Source organism: Carlito syrichta, unplaced genomic scaffold (genome assembly GCF_000164805.1).
Source record: "Carlito syrichta isolate Samal-C Ts95f unplaced genomic scaffold, Tarsius_syrichta-2.0.1 Scaffold220133, whole genome shotgun sequence".
Lineage (NCBI taxonomy): Eukaryota > Metazoa > Chordata > Mammalia > Primates > Tarsiidae > Carlito > Carlito syrichta.
Window position 1 is genome coordinate 1,448 of NW_007164229.1, and position 5,516 is coordinate 6,963.

At 51.8% G+C, this 5,516-nt stretch overlaps 1 pseudogene across 1 annotated transcript; it reads left to right on the top strand.

Moving 5' to 3' along the window:
* Positions 1 to 238: 238 nt before the first annotated feature.
* On the top strand, positions 239 to 811 carry LOC103253316 (annotated as a pseudogene). Its single transcript, XR_503865.1, has one exon. The product of XR_503865.1 is annotated as a rho GTPase-activating protein 5 pseudogene (transcript).
* Positions 812 to 5,516: the final 4,705 nt, after the last annotated feature.

A 5,516-nucleotide genomic window follows, 5' to 3' on the forward strand; every position in this document is an offset into this window, starting at 1 on the left:
CACGTGCCTCCCCCCAGGCCCAGGTGCCTCCTGGGACCCAGCTGGCCTCTGACTCACTCCCCAGGCTCAGCTTCCACCAGCAGAGCCTGCTTACTCAGGCTCAAGGGTTCTGCAGGTGTGGCCTGCAGTAGGAGCCCTTAGACAAAGGCCCTGTTGTCTAGAAACCCACCTCCAGGAGAAGTGGTGGTGGGATCAGATGGATGATAAAAAAAGAATAAAAAATGTAACCATATCAGGGATGCCTCTCCAGGATCTGGTTACAGCTGAGAAGCCCATGCCACTATTTGTTGAAAAATGTGTGGAATTTATTGAAGATACAGGGTTACCTACTGAAGGACTCTACCGTGTGAGCGGGAACAAAACTGATCAAGACAATATTCAAAAGCAGTTTGATCAAGTTCATACTATCAATCTAGTGTCAATGGAAGTAACAGTAAATGCTGTAGCTGGAACTCTGAAAGCTTTCCTTGCAGATCTGCCAGATCCTTTAATTCCATATTCTCTTCATCTAGAGCTTTTGGAAGCAGTAAAAATCCCAGATAAAACAGAACGTTTTCACGCCTTGAAAGAAATTGTTAAGAAATTTCATCCTGTAAACTATGATGTATTCAGATATGTGATAACACATCTAAACAGGGATAGTCAGGAAAATGAAATCAACTTAATGACAGCAAACAACTTATCCATCTGTTTTTGACCAACCTTGATGAGACATGATTTTGAAAATCTAGTGTTTCTGTCTACCACTGAGATTCATCAATCAGTTGTTGAAACATTCTCTACCTTTTTAATGTGGCCACAGAACATTTAAAGCAACACCCACGGTTTGCATTCTACTGACGGAAGTGCCGGTCTGGACAATGTGTGGAGGCAGTGGGCAACCTCTGAAGGTTGGGCAGGGCTACATGGTGGACAGGTATAAATCCCCTTGGGGAAGGTCCTAGACCAGCCAATGAGCAAGGGGCAGTATGGAGCATGCCTCGATGATGCATGGGTAATAGCACATGCTGTAGCAGGGCTTGTCATTGCTGCTATTTTGGGAAGACTGCTGTGATGCCAGGCGAGGACAGGTGATAGGGGTGGTGGAGGAGCAGCGAGGACAGGACACAGGCCCGGGAGGTGGGGTCAGCATGACTTGAGGCTGGAGAAGGTATCACATTATAAGAAGAGATAGAGGGAGACATTAGCTGATACAGAGGATCGGGTGATACCGCTAGGTTTGGGGGATGGTTGCAGGAAGGTGAAAGACATGCTGGGAGTCAGGACAGCACCTCAGTGAAGCATGGTTGGGAGCCCTGGCCTTATGTCCCACACAGCTGCTGTTTTGCCAAGCTCCCTGGACAGTCCCTGAGGATTTTAGCATCAGTTTTTTCCTTTGAGGCCTCAGAGGGTTGGAAATAGGGTTCTCTGGGGCCCCCCTCAGTGCATCCATGTAAAAGACTGTGACCACATGCCCACAAACTGCAGGCACCCACAAATGTTCCTGACTATCATCTGGTCTGCCAGAATCCCTTGCGGGAGATGCTAAGGGGATCCAATTTTCCTGGAAAACCTCTTGCCCAGACCATGTTTTCCCATGGGTGGCTCCAGAGTGTATATTTCACCTCAGCATTTCCTCCAGCCATGGCTTCTCAAATATATAAGTAGGTGTAGCTGTGATGAAATCTGATTATGGAGATTTATGCCAAGAAAGGGACCTGGAGAGGGCCAAGTGGTTTTGCCTCTTCCTGTGCTGTGTTTCAGAGGGAGGGGAGACCCAAGATAAGCACCCTGCTCTCTGGAACATGCCAAGTTTCTGTTGTAGACCAGGGACACTCAGGGAACATGAGGGACATGCAGATTCTGGGTGATGAAAGGCCTTGTCTTTGTACCAGGATCGGGTTTATGTCTGTAGTGCATACACCAAGTGAAAGACTATAGAGGGTTTTGAACCCTTGAGTTGTGGTCAGAGTTATAAAACCTGAAATGTGGGAGACAGAACTACTTCCAGCAGGTGTCTCTGGGTGCTGGGAGGGTCTGATCATTACTATACATCCCAAATAAGTCCAGGAAGTAGGAGTGACCCACCTCAGGGGCCCAGCTGGTGAGTCATGGGGAGACTGCAAGGCCCTCAGCCAACCCCAACCTAATCCCACCTCCCCCTGAGGCCATGCAGATAGCCTAGTCAGAATGAGGACAGTGGCCACCAAGACCATCCAAGACTCCACCAGCCAGGCTCACAGCTGGCATCCAATAAATGCTTATTGGATTCCTTTGGAGGAGCTCTGGGTACCACACCTAAAATCTGTGTGACCTTAGGGGAACAGGTTTCCCTCTCTGGGCCACAGTTTCCATTGAAAATGTGGGGATTGAATATGATTATGTCTAAGCACTGGCACTGGCACTTTGGGGATCTAATTCTTGCATACCCTTCCTTAGTTGACCTCAGAACCTCTGAGCCTGCTTTGCTGATGAGAAAGTCTCCCCAAATCTCTGGACTATGTCAAAATCCCTGGTGAGAGTTCAGCGTGTTCAGAAGGAAGAAAGAAAGGAGGCAGGAGGGAGGAGGGAGGGGGAAAGAGGGAGAAAGGTGGGGAAAGAGAGGTAGAAGGGAAGAGGGCAGAGAAAGAAAGAAAGGAGGGCGGAGTAGGTAAGAGGAGGGAGGGAGGGAGGGAGGAGTAGGGAGAAAAGAGGAAGGAGAAAGAAGGGAGGAAGGAGGGGAAGGAGGTATGAGGGAAAGGAAAGAAAGGGAAGGGAGGGATGAAGAGAGGGAGGGAGAAAGAGGAGGGTGGGAAGGAGGGAGGGAGAGAAGACTAGCTCACTGGGCACCCTCCTTTGCCATGCGCTCTTCCTGTGACCTCCCAGCACCCACATCATCCCCAAGTTCTTTCATTGCATCTGGCAGCTCAAAAAGTGATGATTCCAATCGCCATTTATTCAAATTAAAAATAAAAACTGAAGTCTAAAATCAGGCAAATAGACATGTGGAAGGCAAGCACAGTTGGAAAATGCTATTTGCAAGTGGGCTGTCTAATTGAAAGCATGTGTACATATTCACTCTTAAAAATGATCAAATGATGTCATTATGCAGTGCCGCCCTCCTCCTCACCACTCCCTCTCACTCGCTTGGAACACCACACAGGTGTGACCAGACAGCGTCCACCTGGGAAGCTGGTGCTGCCTGCCAATTGGCACTGGCCTTGGGCAAGGCTTGCAGCCCTTTGAGTCTCGGTTTCCTTGTCTGTAAAAAGTGTTACTGAGGCAGACCTCATCAAGGGATGTGGTGTGGGGAACAAACGTGGGGCTGCAGAAAGTCATGGGTGTTGGCACCGTCTGCATTATGGGACCATCTGAGGGAGATGATTCTGTCCCCAGATTGTCATGTTGCTTACAGCATGGACCGCTCTTCCTGAAGATGCAGTTGCCTGTGGATGTGCATTCTGTTTCCTGATAATTATGGCACTTGCTCTGCATCTGACAGCTGGAAAAGTCTCTTGAATGGACCCCATGACCCCTTGGGAGGGTAGATATTAATGTCAGCACTTTACATATGGGGAAACTGAGGCCCAGTAGGAAAGGGACTTGCCGAAAGGGAAACCAGTGGCAGAGATCAGACTGGAACTTCGGTCTAAGCAGAGGCGACATATGTTGAAGATATTTTCCTGCAGAATGTGTCCAAGCTGGGTCAAGGTCAAGGTTGGGTGAGGTTTGTTGTGTGAGAGAAGGAACAGATGCAGAGCCAACAGCTCAGGACCACCTTAGCACTTGGACCGAGGGGCTCCATGGAACTTGCTAAGAGGACACTTGGATCTGCCGCGCAGACTTACACTAAGCCCTTTCAGGATTGTCAAGGAAGGGGAATTAAGGTGACTTGAGACACCTGTGGAGCAGTTAAGGCATCCAGGAAGATTCTGGAATGTGACTTGAGATTCTGAGTGTGAAGTGCAGAGGCAGACACCAAGGAGTTATGAGGGTGGAGGGGAAGGAGGACACACAGCCTGCCCTGGCCTCCTCATCAGTCTCACCTCCTCCAAGCTGCACCCCCAGATCTCCCCATGGACTAGCAGTGAAGGTGTTAGACCTGGCTGGGCAGGGGAGAACCCATCTGATCAGGCACACCTTGGGCTCCTCCAACAACCTCCAACCTCCCAGCAACTGGACACTGGCTTCAGCCTGTCCCAGTGCAGGAGCCACAAGGGACCCACTGGCTTAGGGCATCACCTTAACCCCATCCCAACCATGACCTCAGCCCAGCCATGTCCCCTGTGGGCTGAGTGGACTTAGGCAGCAGGGGCTCCTGACTTTCCACACCTGAACCCACAGGACACAGCAGGCACGGCCACCCACAGTGCCTATGCCTGTCTCTCTGGGTCCATCCTGTAGCCTCACTCTTCATCAGCTTTTCCATGTATGGATTCAGCCCCTGGTTGTGGCTTTGCAAAGTTCTTTGCAACCCTCAGGTGTTGGGGGCTGTGATGCTCACCGGCAGATCTTCCCAGAATGAAGCTGGACCGGGCCTAATCCCAGAGCCCTGCCTGCAGCCTTCACTGGCACCCTCAGGATGAAATGGGTGCACAACCTGGGACCAGAGCCTAGAAAGGCAGCTCACGCCTTTACACCTGCTCCCGGTGACTGCACCACATCTGCTCCACAAGGAGGACCCAGTTCTTTCCCACAAATCCTCATGTCTGTCAACTCCTTGGGCAGCTGAACTCCTCTGATGCTAGAGTTCCTCCAAATACACCTCTCCCAAGCACCGATGCAGTGTCGGGTGATGTGCTGATTCAGGCATGTGGAGGGGCCAGGCAGGGAAACCTGCAGGTGTCAGAGCCCACTCAACTGTCCAGATTTCTCAGATTTTGAAGTGATTCCACAGCCCTTGGACAACAGTGCCACCCCCCACTGCCAGTGTCCCCATTGCCAGGACCCCTCCTCCATGTTGCTCCCCAGACCTCCTCAAGGGCCAGGAGTGAAGGGGTTAAAGCTAGCCTGGCAGAGAGTACCAGGGTCCCAACCCCAGGCTGACTGAAACATCTGCTGTTGAAGGGACACTGTCCACCCAGGGGAGCCCACGCTCCCATGGTGCTGAAAGCCAGCAAACTGACCACTGGAGAGCAACCTAGAGAACAGCTCTCATGGGGCTGGAAGTGCCCTGGCATCCCATGGGCTGGGGAGGGTGCTGTGGGCTCCCATGGGGCCTGGGGAGGTGCTGCTTGTGCCTAGGAGGGCCCCCACATGTGGCAGTGTCTTAGGGAGGCCTGGCCTAGGAGATTCAGGAACTGAGAGGGTAAAGAGGGCAGAGTGGGCCAGACCCAGGTCTGGGGTACTGCAGGACACACCTCTGAGACTGGTGTTCAAAGCCAGCTGCTCTGGGCAGCATTGCAGAAATGAGGGCAGATAGTCCAGACAGAGGCCAGAGAGGCCCAACTCCAGAGGCTCAGACCAGAGAGAGCCGGAAGGCACGGTCACAGGCACAGCTTCAGTGGGACCACCATGGCCTGGCTCTCTTCCAGACACTGAGTGGGAAGCATCACTCA